Here is a 14891-nt window from a genome sequence, read left to right as displayed (position 1 = left end):
GCGTAATGTGTTTTCCGGGATAATGGAGACATTTTCTTCAATCTTGAACTGGGCAAGGTTTTTTGGTCTATTCCGGTGCACAACGCTCTTGCGACGACCCGACAGTCACAGACTGAGAGGTCTGGATATCACAGTGGCCAAGCTCTTGTACACTCCTGTTCAGTAGTCTGGAAATCCTGACAATGGCCTCCCAATATATATTTTCTTTTAGTGTCTTTTTTGTTAACAATATCAGCTTATTACCACACGTTAGCAGCAGTCTTTCAGTTAATAAAAAAAGCCGTGTCATCCTCCTTGGAGGATGCGGATAGGAGGGACGTGGGGCCACGACGCCGCTCTCCCGGTCGTTATGATGGTATTCTTGACCGAAGCCGCTTTACTATTCGGTCGAGTAGCTCCTCAATTGGCATCACGAGGCTGAGTGCACCCCGAAAAATGGCAACAGCGCATGGCGGCCTGGATGGTCACCCATCAAAGTGCCGCCCACGCCCGACAGCGCTTAACTTCGGTGATCTGACGGTAAACAGTGTAACCACTGCGGCAAGGCCGTTGCCCCTGAGTCAGTTAATACTACGCAGCAATTCAGCCTGCATCTGGAAAGCACCTTCATGACTCTTACGCAAGAACGCATGCACTATTCTGCTGCATCCATTTTCAATAATAGCCACAAGAATTCAAAAACCTTAGCAGTAATACATGTGCTTTCAAGTCCAAACTGGAGAGATCCCTCATGGCTCGCTCCTTTTATTCTATTAAGGAGCTTCTGGAAAAATTAATTCAGCTAATTCCTGTGATATGTTGCTGATTATGATTATTTAAACTTATGATTTGTCGTCTGCATAGGATTCACATTATTACTCTTCTGTTATAATTTCGTGTACTGACTCGTTCCATGACCTTGGTCCTACGACACATGACATACAAAGTTAAAAAATAAGATAAATAAAACGTTTCACGCCTGTCACAGACAGTCAGGCAGTCTTGTTGAAATCAGGTGTGCTGAATGTCAAGACTTGGAGAGAAAGGAGCCTTCTTTTTCTTCAATTGCTTGTGCCTCTGTCCCGCATCGGCGGAGAGTCAGTGTGTCTACTAACGGACGTGAAATGGTTAATTAAGGGCTTACCGAGTGCCCTCCCTGTTGCCATCCCGTTACCCTTCGGGACGGGATGTGTGTACCCCAATTGTCTGCCTTTAGTGTTATTCATGTCTTCCCGGGTTCGATTCCCGGCGGGGTCAGGGATTTTCTCTGCCTCGTGATGACTGGGTGTTGTGTGATGTCCTTAGGTTAGTTAGGTTTAAGTAGTTCTCAGTTCTAGGGGACTGATGACCATAGATGTTAAGTCCCATAGTGCTCAGAGCCATTTGAACTTTTTTTTTTTTTGTTACACATGTCAAACTGTGCGAAACTTTTTCGAAATGTTTGTGAATCGTCTAACTGTGTATCAGTTCGGTATTCACTAAATGCGATGTGGAAAACCGCCGAAAAACCACATCCAGGCTGGTCGGCACATCAACCCTCGCCCTTAATCTAACCGTCAGATTCCATCCAGCGCCGACGTCTTAAACACGCGTGGCCATCAGGGCTGGCGGAAGGAAATCGAGCACTGAAGCCTAAAATGTCTCTATCACGTTAACATAACATTGAGGAGTCACAGTGACACCAAAGCCTCCCATCCGTTATCTTCAAACAAGCAAGGGCCTGTTTCCTTTTGACACGACAATGCACACCATACAGTAAATTCAGCACTGTTTAACGGACACTGATGAAGACTAGCAGATTTGTTTAAGCCCAGTAAAGCGTCGTCGACTTATTCACGTGTCCTCTTAGTTGAGTATGGGCATCACACAAAAATTTTCAGGGAAGTTCGCGTCCTCACTGATTTTAGCCGACAGGTTTTCACAAAATCGTACGCGCAATACAGAATCATCAGGTTTCAGTTCTTGAACAATTCGAAGCTTGCAAAGGTTGAAGTGATGGCTATGAAATTTTCCTTGCACGTTGCGATGTCCGTTCCCCAAAGACGAGCAACTTTTCGAACCGAATGATGTGGACCGCTTACCAGGGCAGCTTGCACACCACCTGTGCTTTCTCGGGTCGTATAGATCTCAAACACCCACTAGACATTCCTTTCGAAGCACAACCAGCCTCTTAAAAGTTACGAACCAACGTTTTGACTGCGTTAGAAGGAACTTAACCGCAGCGCGCGATCTCAAAGTGGCGCCGTTAACAGACTCCTTGCAGGTTACGCGACAATATGCGCTCAAAGCGACCGCACGCTTCGCACAGCTCCATTGAAATTACATGTCCGTTTCTACTCGACAGTCTGTGGTCCCCCCCCCCCCCCCCCCCCCCCACCTGTTGAACACCTACAAGGCTGCCAACATCAACTTCAAACGTTGCAGCTTCTCTGCGTCACGCCACCCTGTACCATGGGTCCAAGAAGTCTTACCTTGTATTTTGGAGAACTTAAATACAAAAACTAGGTATCCTCTGGATCTGAATGGGCACCGTCGTTTTATACACAGAGACCTATACGTCCAACGGCCTTTTTAATATGTTGAGGAGCATCACAGGAGTTATACTTTCAAAAGCTTTTTCAACGTTTTTGTGCAACTTCTCGTTAGGTTTCTTCCGATGTTAAACCTCACGGGACTTGATTATTCCCCATAACGAGTTGTCTGGCGTGATAAGGTACATTTAGCTTTGTGGAGAAAAATTCTTTGGGGCTAGAGATGTTGCTGAGCCAGATCCATGGCCCTCAAAATTGTTCATCAAGGTAATCAAGCATCTGAATAGCACAGTATGCTGGATCTCTACGTTAATGTAACCACAAATGATTTCTCTTGACTTCGTGCTGAGGCACACGTTTGCCAGAATTCTGATCCACGTAACCAAAAAAATATTGTCCGAACAGGTGTCGTGATAACATCTCGGCCTACATCAGCGATTGAGATGGATTCCTTTCCAACGCTTGCACATAATGGAGGCTTTGCTTGACTCAAAATCCGCATTCCTCCTGTGTGAACTGCGATATACAGCAGAAAATAACACTCCTGAGTCAGTCATTTGGAAATTATGCCGGCAAAGCACGACAGACTGCAATTCGCTGCTACATGATGTTGTCAGATAACTGATTCACTAAAATCAGTCTAAATTTCTCTTACTGAGTAAAGCCTACTTGGACCATGGCTTCTTTCCCAAAACACGTTGATGTTGTGAACTCCTTCAGATATAAAATTTTAATCAATCCTAATTTTAATGTGATCGTTCAGCTGCTCGTTTACTAAAGGATTTCACTGAAGACAACTCAGTTGACGAGTAACGCCAGCACAACCCCTTTCTCAATTCCCTACGTCCACTTCGCGGCCTGTCTTTTACACTGCTTGAGACAAAAGAACGTTTCTCCTCATCACGACGAACTGCTTTACGAGGTGGGGGACTTGCCAAAGCGATCTCTAAGCCCGGCCATTATCTCTGCCGTTGTTTTACGTGTCTCTAGATGTTCGTACACCTCCACACACACCATTAAAGGCTCTTCCAAAGTGTAACTGCGTCCGCTCACGTCAGCCATGGCTTCGCAACTAAAACAACGCAATACTGAAACAAAACAATAAGATTTTGACAGTAATAACTTACGTCATCTCAAAGCAGGGTTACCAGAAGACATACTCCCATACTGTGACCGTTGGTAGTAAGGAAAACGGTTAGCATACCCACACGACCACGTAACACAATACCCTAGAGACGAGACCGTGCAGACAAGAGCATCCTAGAGCCCTGCATGAAGAGTACTTGCAGCGACCAGAGGACAGGCAGCACCGAGTTCACGCGACGAATGTCGTGCGGTAGCGTTCTCGCTTCCCACGCCCGGGTTCCCGGGTTCAATTCCCGGCGGGGTCAGGGATTTTCTCTGTCTCGTGATGGCTGGGTGTTGTGTGATGTCCTTAGGTTAGTTAGGTTTAAGTAGTTCTAAGTTCTAGGGGACTGATGGCCACAGATGTTAAGTCCCATAGTGCTCAGAGCCATTTGAACCATTTCACGCGACTAATGAATTCACAGACAATAATAGTGAGGCAGATGACAGCAGAAGCGTTAGATCTGACGACAGCGGAACAGGAGAGCCGGCCGCGGTGACCGAGCGGTTCTAAGCGCTTCAGTCCGCAACCACGCGGCTGCTACAGTCGCAGGTTCGAATCCTGTGTGATGTCCTTAGGTTATTTAGGTTTAAGTATTTCTAAAGTTCTGGGGGACTGATGACCTCAGAAGTTGAGTCCCGCAGTGCTCACAGCCATTTGAGGCATTTTGAGAAGAAGAAAAAAAAAACATTAAAGATCTTTTTAAGAGAGCATCGTATTACGTTGTTTGATGAATACCTCAGTTATAACAACGCCCGTGTACGTGTTTTCGACGCATAATATGTACTCAAAAACATGCCAAAAATACACAAGGTGATTCCATGGATGATGGAGGAAGGTAAATGTATGAATTTGAGGTAGACACTGATCCGGGAATCAGCGAGTCAAAGTTATAAACGAAAATCGTTCTGATACATCTGACAGTGGACCTCTTCTGCTGCAAGCTCTTTGCTTTCCACATTTTGGGAGGAGGTAGTGTATTCCCAAAGAAGAAGAAGAAAAAGACAAATATGGGCATACATGGAGTTATGAGCACTTTTTGCTACTGTAAAATACATCTCTTCTACCGAACAAGTGCTCATTGCTCTTAAGGTAAGCATTCTAGAGCCCATGTTTACTAAACAATCTTTTCTTGTTTTGGGCTGTTCTACACGCTACCAAAACACGGAAAGCAAAGAGCTTGCAGGGCAAGAAGTCCATCGTCAGAAGTATCAGAACGATTTTCGCTAACAACTTGCGACTCTGACGTTTCCGGACCAGCGTCCTTTACCTCAGATAGATATACCCTACTTCATCATTCCCGAAAGTTTGTAACATCATCACGGAGTCACTCTGTGTAGGAAAAGGTAACAGCGAATAATACGCACACAGTCACGATGCAAGATGCAGGACACATTTGTATTCCGGGTCACATATACCACAGGGGCAGAGGAAATACTTGCCTTAGGATGGTACCGTATTTTAGGGACTATAAGACGCACGTTAATTTTTAAGTAATTTTTTAAAATAACATTTTTGCTATTTTATTATTAGACTGAAAGGCCAGCTAAAAGAATTCTTACTTTATTAAACCAAACTGATCTCCAAAATCTCTGAAAATCCTCATCTTCTACTTTTGGCTATTTTGCATTCAGTCCTCTATTTGCACATTTAGTCTTCCTCATTTTTTTTTTTCATTCCTATCTACTACCCTGCTAATCGCGAACTGTTTTTTCCGTTCGTGGAGGGCCGAAATGCCGTTCGGCTGCTGTGTTGCCATGTTCTTTTACTTTCAATCTATAGCGTGACTCATATGAATACCTTTTATTTTTTTCGATTACGAAACCAGCTACTAACAAAAAAATAGTACTGTTACCGATAACAAAAATCATTTCCAATTCAAGTTCACTGGCACAACCGTGTTCTGGGTTTCTGATGGCGGGGCGGGAGGAAACAGTGTTAGCAAGCTTGTGAATCCCCGTAACTCTTCTTCGTCGCTGCCAGTAGAATCCAATATTGCCAGATAGATACCTTTACCGCGGCATCGAATATATGGCCATTTTTAAGACTGAAGGGACTGTTCAATCACATACTGGACGTTTTATATTAATTTCACGTATAAGAGGCACCTGAATTTTGGAAGCAATTTTTCGAAGAAAGCAATGCGTCTTATAGTCCGTAAGCCACGGCAATACGCCATCGAGTGATAAAATAACATTCAGTGGTCAGTGTGTGAAGTGTAGCCCCTTGGTAAGTTACGTCGCCAATGCATTCTTAATTATGGCGCAGAGTCTCACATTCGAGAACGCACCTACTTTGAGATAACTGAACAAAAATGGCACTCTGAACTTCCCATTTTCAGACTGACAGCCATACTATTTCACCACAAGTAACTAAATCGGCGGTAGCAGATTCCTGCCAGTCTGTCTCAACCAATCACGAAACATAGTTATGTATACGTCTCAGTGTTGTCGCAGCTCTATAGACTACTACTTCTTTCGTCTGCAGCCGTTTGCGCTTCGTAAAGCGCTGTCACCTGTCAGGAATCAGCTTTCACCGACGCTACTATACGAAGTACTCAAAAATATGAACATGCTTCTGTGACCATGAGGTACACAATCACCCCATTTTTGAACCTTCCCAATCGCATGCAACAGTCGCACGATAGCGGGATGATCACAACTCATCACGTTTGACAGTTCTCGGGTATACTGACGTGGTTCATTGTGAATTAATGCGTTTAAACGATCTTCATCAAATCCCGAAGGTCTTCCTGAACGTGGAGGGTCAGTAATGTCCTCCTTAAAAGGAGAAAATATTTTTTTTCAGGTGCTCTTATCCTCATACACAGCGCAGGTGTTGCTAGCTGCCTCCGTAGCTGTCACCCCTCTACTGAAATATTACAGAAAAAACATGTCCGAAAGGTTTCCGTTTCTCACTTGACACTCCTTTATCTAGGCTCCACAGCTGCACTCATCATCTCCAAATGACAAAATGACACTATGTAAACTCAAACAGCAACAGTGAACTACAAATAAAGAATTACAATCGATAATATGTAAAGATAGTAACTGTTCTCGAAAGAACAGATACCATTGATGACCGTGCAACTTTTCTAGAAACAAATGATAATTAATTGAAACCCTCAGCTGCCAACACGTGTTGTTGATATACCTCGATGGGGCAGCCGAATGTGTGTGCCCCGACCGGGGCTCGAACCCGGGTTCTCCTGCTTACATGGCAGACGCTTTATCCATCTGAGCTACCGAGGACACAGAGGAATAGCGCGATTGCAGGGACTTATCCCGTGCACGCTTCCCGTTAGACCCACATTCCCAACTGTCCAAAATCTACATACGTAATGTTCGTAATAGATATTTGCCCATCCACTCATTACTCGCGCACTGTAAGTTGACGATATCTATTAGGAACATTACGTATGTAGATTGTGGACAGTTGGGAATGACGGTCTGACGGGAGGCGTACAAGGGATAAGTCGAGCTATTTATCTGTGTCCTCGGCGGCTCAGACGGATAGAGCGTCTACCATGTAAGCAGCTGGTCTCGGGTTCGAGTCCCGGTCGGGACACACATTTGCAGCTGTCCCCATTGAGGTACATCAACGACACCTGTCGGCAGCTGAGGGTTTCAATTATTTATCATTTACAATAGATAAACAAATCCAAGACAACCAGAATATCAACATGTAAAACAAAAACGCTATGAACTTATACACCAATCTAACAGTAAAATTTTCTTACCGCCAACTAGCTCCTCAGTGATGGAGTTTTATAAAGTAGGCAAGCAAGTTCACTTAATAAAATTTATAAAGCAGCTTTACAGCAGGCTAAATCATATAACTGTAATTACTAACCACAGACGTGGCCAAAATTTTAACCTAATGAAAATGTTTTGAAACTCCCTACCACCTACGACCCACTATGAAAGCTGTAACGCCCTCTAGTGTGCGGTAGGTATCGGGTTGGCTACCACTGGTTTCGGCTAACGGCGGTCTGGTTGCCCACATATCACATTAAACAAAATACGAAAACGAAGCAACAAAGTTCACAAATTAGTTTGCAGGGAGATTGTGACAAAACGTTTTCCACTACGCCAGACAACGGTTTGGCGCCGTGCAGGGCATCTACTTAACGGCAGTCACGTCCATGATGAGTAAAGACGCATCTATCCGGGTTGTGCAATGTGGAATACAGCCAAGAAGAGAAAAAGGTGGAATGTTATGTACAAGTTCAGCGCGGAACATCACCATAACGATTTACAAATTGTGTTCCTGTGGGGCTATCTCGGAAAGGGGAAACTCTTTTTAAGATTGGAATGAATAGCACTGTGTTCTAGAGGAATACACAGCATTACAAATACCGAAAAACGGCGGAAGGGGGAAACTCTTTTTAAGATTGGAATGAATAGCACTGTGTTCTAGAGGAATACACAGCATTACAAATACCGAAAAACGGAAGACTAGGATACTGTTTATGGAAGCAAAAAAGAAGTATGGACGCAGCACAAGTTGCGGTGTGGTATATTTTCGAGATCGTCTCCTCGAACCTCTATGAGTCTCAGTATCAGTCTTCCTAACGGATTCCGAAAGAAATGCGCAGACATTCTACATTCCATAGTACCTCAGAGAGAAACATTTTTTAACGACTGGTGGTGGATAATAAACCGGCACGGAAATACGTCTATACAGATCCTGCGAAGGGATGCTATTCATAAAAATGACCTCTTGCCTCTTTACATATGAGGTCTCGGGTTTCAGAAATGAAGCAGTAATTTTTATTACAGCGCCTATAATAACAAGAGACAAACAAAAAAACAAGAACTTTTACGGAGATAGTACTTCTCTGAGAGAAAGCTATAAATTGGCCGCAGGCAATGAGAACCTCCCAGCGGCTCCGTTGGCAGCCAAAACAGAAGACTCGAAGCTCTCCTGAAATAGGCAGGAATGTGCTAACAGCTGCGCGCCAACCCAGAAGCGCCTTCCGGTGCGTTCTCGTGCCGCGCCAGCTGAAGTGCAACATACTGTGGTCAGTGCAGGTCCGTAACACAACTCACAAGACACTATGCTGGCACAAACGAAGAACAGAACGTAGTGCTAGGGTATGCCAAACTCGAAAAATAGCAACCCGACATTACTTGCTCTTACACACAGCCAGGTTGAAAAAGACTGCTGATGCATGTGGAATACTGTATTGTTCGAAACTAAAATTTCATCGGACTCATTACCCCATGCACCTAAAGAACGCTTGTGATATTGCTCACGACCTGGAGATAGTCGGTTCGAATTAGGACTGTTGACATTTAAAAAAAAAATATTGGTAATCCGATGTATCGATATTTAAAAAAGTATCATTAACATCCCACAATAAATCGACAGCAGGTGATGATACACAAAAAGGAAAAGTCCCGACATATCGTCCAATAAAAATATTGGATGCACATTGTAGATATACTGCCAGTTTTAGAGTTACGCATTTAAGTACCGATTTATTATTAGATACTCTGTACGTCAATAAGATAGCAACCTGCCTATTCTCCTGACAGCAAGAATTGAAACAATATTAGGTATTAAACTTCCTGGCAGATCAAAACTGTGTGCCGAATCGAGACTCTAACTCGGGTCCCGAATACGAGTCTCGGTCCGACACACAGTTTTAATCTGCCAGGAAGTTTCATATCAGCGCACACTCCGCTGCAGAGTGAAAATCTCATTCTGAAAATTGATTTATTATTAGGTGTTGTGAATTAATAACACTGTACATGGCACACTGCCGTGCAATATTTCATTCCACTTAACCTCTCATACTTTTTTTCTTAATTTGCCATTGGCTACATGTCTAAACAAAACCCTTTTCACAATGAAACAGGAAAATTGCGTGGTGAATTTAAACGCTGCAGTTTCTGTTTTCGCCGAGCGCCGATTAAATCAGCATTTTCCCTCACACGTCTCCACTCGCCGCAAAGACCAACCTTGTCATTTAGACTTTCGTTCATCATTTTCATGTCTTTGAAGAATACCGATGTGAAGAAATAGCACGTGCTGTTTCTTCACATCGGAAATATTGTTACTCCATTCACACCGCCCCCCCCCCCCCCCCCAGTGCAATCGGACTTCTTCTCTTGTGCCACATATACTTGCTTCCTTGCTTCACACAGTCAAAGAAAAAGACCGGACGTGATGAAAGGCAAAAGATGGTAAGATTCCTTCACAAAGTGAACGTAAAATTACGGCGTACTATAATTTCAAAAGAACAATTTGAAATATTTACCGAAAACTGCGAACAAAATACAAAATGAAATAAAATTATCGACACTCGATATTGCAATTGTGATATCGACATGTCGATAAATAGGGGAAGAAAATATCGCCGATATATACACATCGATATTTTCTTCTTGAAATATCGCTATATCGACATTTTTCAACAGCCCTAGTTCGAATACTAGCTGCGGAAGGAAATTCCATCATCAATATTTGTTTCAAAGGCGAGGAGAGGTTGTGGCGGAACATTCTAAATCACTACAAGGTGGCCACTGTTTTGGATTAAGCCTCTGTAAGGCCGACATCGTAATAACTGACTATGGGATAGGAAAACAACTGAAAGCGCTCCTACGCAGAGAATGCAAGAGACCTTCCCCTCTTCTAAGAGCAGAGTAGCCTAGGAGCCAGGAGTTCCTGATGAAAGAAAAAAAGAAAAAAAAAGGTCATTCCCGTTTTCGAGAAGGGTAGTCGAATAGACGCACAAAACTGAAATCTTGTATCTCTGATGTCGGTCAGCCGTAGAATTTCGGAACATGTTTTATGTTCGTGTATTATGACATTTCTGGAGGACAGAAATCTCCTCTGTTGGAACCAACACGGATTCCAGAAACAACAATCTTGTGAAACACAGCTAACTTTCTTCGCCCACAGAAACCAGAAAGCAGTAGATACAGACGCCCAGGTAGATGCCGTGTTCCTTGACTTCCGGAAGGCATTCACAGTTAAGCACTGCCACCTAATGTACATAATACGGGAGTACGCAATATCAGACTAACTATGTGACTTGACTAGATAGTTTCTAGCGAATAGAACTCGGCATATCATTCTGAACGGAGAGAAGTCTTCAGATGTAAAAGTAACTTCGGGCGTATGACGGGCGGAATCTTACAGGATCATTACCTTTCACCATATATATACTTATATACGTAGCCAACGGCCTTGGCCCATTGGTAACACCGGTTACCGTCAGATCACCGAAGCTGCCCATCACCTTGATCCCACAAAGAAGCCAAAAGTTTTTGATCTACCAAGGAAACTTTGGTGCCGCCTCAACAGGTTAAGGACTGGACATGGTTGTTGTACCTACTTCAGGTACATTATGCGGCTGGATCAGTTCACCAATGTGTGAATGTAATCAAGAAGAGCTGACAATTGAACATTTAGTCCAACGCTGCCCACTTCATTCATACCCTGGAATTCCCGATGACTTGTTCACTCTCACACCCAACTTAATTAACTGGTTGAAAAACAAGGACTTTAAGGTTTAATCCTGTCTTGTATCATATGTATATTGAATTAAATCTTTTGCATTACATCAATTGTATATTGTATAAAATCATCATACGATTAAATTATAAAAACCGAAGTTAAGACTGCCGGGCTGGGCTAGCAGTTGCATGGGTGATCACCCAGTCTGCCCAGCGCTGTTGGCAAGCGGGATGCACTCAGCCCTTGCGAGGCAATCTGAGGAGCTGCTTGATCGAGAAGCAGCAGCTCCGGTCTCGTAAACTGACAACGGCAGGGAGAGCGGTGTACTGACCAAACGCCCCTCCATATCGGCATCCAGTCACGCACGTGGGCTGAGGATGACACAGCGGCCGGTCGGTACCGTTGGGCCTTCATGGCCTCTTCGGGCGGAGTTTGGGTTTTATATACACAAAACCTAGTAGATAATGTCGGAAGTTCAATATGGCTTTTCGCGGATGACGCTGTTGTATGCATGGAACTAGCGGCCGTGGAAAACGGTAAGGAAATGCAGAAAGACCTGCAGAGGATCGACGCTTGGCGTAGGAAATGGCAATTGATCATGAACACAAACAAACGTACCGTTCTGCAAATACATAGATACACAAGACCCTTTATTCTACGATTAAAAATTGCAGGCCAATCACTGGAATCGGTTACTTCATACAATGCCTAGAAGTACGCATGCGGAGCGATTTGAAATGGAAGTACCACATAAAAATAACTGCGAGAAAGGAAGATGCCAGGCAGATTCACTGGACGAATCCTTAGGAAACGTAGTCCATCAGCAAAGGATGTGACTTAAGAAACACTCGTTCGACCATTACGTGAATATTTTTCTTCAGTAATGGATCCGTACCAGACAGGATTGAGAAAGGAAATAGATCAGATCCAAAGAAGTGCGGTGCGCTTCGTTACAGGTTCATTTAGTAGGCATGAAAGCGCCGCAGAAATGATCAACCAACTTCAGTGGCAGACACTGCAAGAGAGGAGTTCTGCATCAAGGTGTGGCTTACTGTTGAAATTCCCAGAGCGTAAATTCCTAGCAGAGTCAACAAATATATTCCTTCCTGCTAGGTAACCTCGCGGAGAGACTATGAAGACATAATCACAGAGATTTTATTCCACACGGAGGCTTACCGGCCACTGATCTTTTCGAGAACTTTTCGTGACTCGAAAGGGGGGGGGGGGAGCGAGGGGGGGGGGGGAGAGGAGTGAGAGTGGTACATAAAGAACACTCCATCACACACCATAAGGTGGCTCGCGAAAAACCCTGGTTTAACTCGCACTTCCACTTGCAGGATCTCGCCCAGCCAATAATGTGCTGTTCAGCTCGTCTCTGCTTACTTATGTAAGTGAAAAAGGTAATTTATCTTGAATATAGTAAACGTAATGAATCAACATGCACATAACATCATTTTTTTTACTGGTTTGAAGTAGTAAACATCCGAGATGCAATTTCTTTAATCAGCTGTGAGCGTGTAAGAGAGGAATACACAGAGAAATCAGGACATACAGCAGACAGTCATCATTTACAGCTTACGTGACAAAATCTTAGAATATCGCCAAAACTGGAGATGTCATGTAGAAGGATTGAGCGATGAACGTTTGCAAAAATCGGTCTACAAGTAGAAGCCTAGAGGGTTCCGCAGAATGGGAGACAATCAAGGATCGAGTTTAAAATTCACAACAAGTTGAAGGATCAATACATAAATTTGACATTATGAACTTTTCAACCATATTAAACTGTAGATAGTAGTATACTTCGACGAACGTCGCCAAAAACAAATCGCAAATGATCGAGTCTCTTCAAAAGAAAATGTTAAAGATTTTGCATCTTTGGTAACGAGCCTACGAATTACAAACGGATAATCCGACGTCTCGTCCAAATCTTTTTAAGAAACGAGGAATGTTTCACTAAAACACATTCACACAGTATCTTTACTTAGGCAAACATGTCTTAAGTATTGGAGTGTTTTAATATTTTTTTAACGCTCTGTACAGCGTCATTAGCAAGTAACACAGCTTAAGTCGTATTTCTTGGGTAATAGAAGGCTGTCTTTCAATGTTCACAGCGCCAATCGACAAATGTAGGTCGTGTATTTTGAGTAGGAAACAGTGTAAGAATGTCAAAGAGCGGTGTTTACAATAGAGACCTGGAGTATCCACTGCTATGCCTCGCTTTTCAGGCGCTGATAAACAGAACACGGACTGGGTCTGTAGGCCGTCGTGAAGCCAAGACGATACGGGCCTCGGGGGTTTCCGGTTCAAAGGCGACCCGGTACAAACAGCTCAACGCCCTACACGACTCCTGTAAGGAAATATTGTCGCTAAAATTATCGCTACGGCCATCAACATCACAGCATGGCCCTCTTCAGGAAAGGGCCATCACACGTGAGTACTAAATGGTTACTGCAGAGTGACTTTTTTTTTGCAGTTATGAACCTTGTTTGATTGAGGAAGATGTGCGTCACACATTAAACAAGAGAATTTCACTATCAACGAGTACAACAGGGGTGAGAGTTGGGCCGACAATCAGAATGCCTACACTGAAAAAACTGGTATTGATGCACCAAAAATATTCACCGTCAGACAGCTGTATGGCAACTTCCAGAAGACATGAAATATGGCACATGCAGCCAAAAGTGTTTGTCCTAAAGTGTTATTACAAGAGAAGCTGAGTATTCTTAGAATGCCACGAAGTCTGTACGATGTCTAAGCATTATCGTATTCCTGTTGGTAGTGCCCAAAAAGTACAACGAAAATGCTGCAAAACACATCTGTACAGAAATCGTACTGTTCATAAGCTGTTATCGGAACATTCTCTGAGGGCGTAAATGGGGAATTCTTGGAAGAAAGACGACGTAGTTCTGGCAAAACCCAGCTGTGTGAAATTAGAAAAACTGTATAAGAAGAACATTGTTCGACCATTTTGCTTCTACTTTTGCATAGCTATCATAGTACCGTTCGAGAGAATAAGATAAATGAGAAGCATACAAAGTCATTTTTCCTTCCTTGAATACGCGAATGCAACAGAGAAAAGCGGTAATACTGGTAGGATGTACCCTCCGCCAAGCACTGTGCGTTTATGTAGATGCCGCGTTTATGGGACGCTGTCGATACGCGTGTACACTCGATGAACCCATTACCAACTGCACTAAGACAATTGCGAGCAGTACTGCAAGATGCGTGGATCAATATCCCTCCAGAACGATTCCAACGCTTCGCCGTATTACTGGAAGCTTTAGGGCTCGCGGAGGAGCGACATGTTGTCAGCACCGATGTTACAATTCGCACTTGACACTATACTTCCAATCGATTTCTCTTCTGTTATTCTGATGAGTGTTTATGGCCAAAACGCGTCAATAAAGATTTTGTAACAAGCAGATTCTTACTATTCAGCGATCTTAAGCAGCATGGGTGCTAGAAAATTGTCTGCATCTTTACTGAAAGGCTATGACAAGGATGTGAAAGGGAAGCAGTAGTTGAAAAGAGAGTGAGACAGAGCTGTAGCTCATCGCCGATGTTATTCAATATGTACACTACGCAAGCTGTAAAGCACTTCACGGAGTACATTAGCAAGGGAATTAAAATTCAGGTAGATGAAATAAAAACTTTGACGTTTACTGATGACACTGTAATTCTGTTAGAGACGCCAAGAGAGCTATAAGGTTAGTGGAACGGGACTGACAGTGTCTTAAAAAGAGGTTATAAGATGGACTTCGACAAAGGAGGATATAACGGTAATGGAA

The 14891-nt window shown here is 43.5% G+C and overlaps 1 protein-coding gene and 1 non-coding gene across 2 annotated transcripts in view; both read right to left on the bottom strand.

Annotated features, from left to right (window-relative positions):
• LOC126279923 (RNA-binding protein 24-B-like) overlaps window positions 1-14891 on the bottom strand; it is a 320643-nt gene that overhangs the window by 160386 nt on the left and 145366 nt on the right. The gene's annotated exons all lie outside the window — the stretch shown is intronic.
• Window positions 6814-6887, bottom strand: Trnat-ugu (transfer RNA threonine (anticodon UGU)). The gene has a single exon. It is a non-coding gene; the product is annotated as a tRNA-Thr (tRNA).

Source organism: Schistocerca gregaria, chromosome 1 (assembly GCF_023897955.1).
Source record: "Schistocerca gregaria isolate iqSchGreg1 chromosome 1, iqSchGreg1.2, whole genome shotgun sequence".
NCBI lineage: Eukaryota > Metazoa > Arthropoda > Insecta > Orthoptera > Acrididae > Schistocerca > Schistocerca gregaria.
The sequence above is the reverse complement of the archived record's forward strand: the minus strand, read 5'-3'. Positions and strand labels throughout refer to the sequence as shown.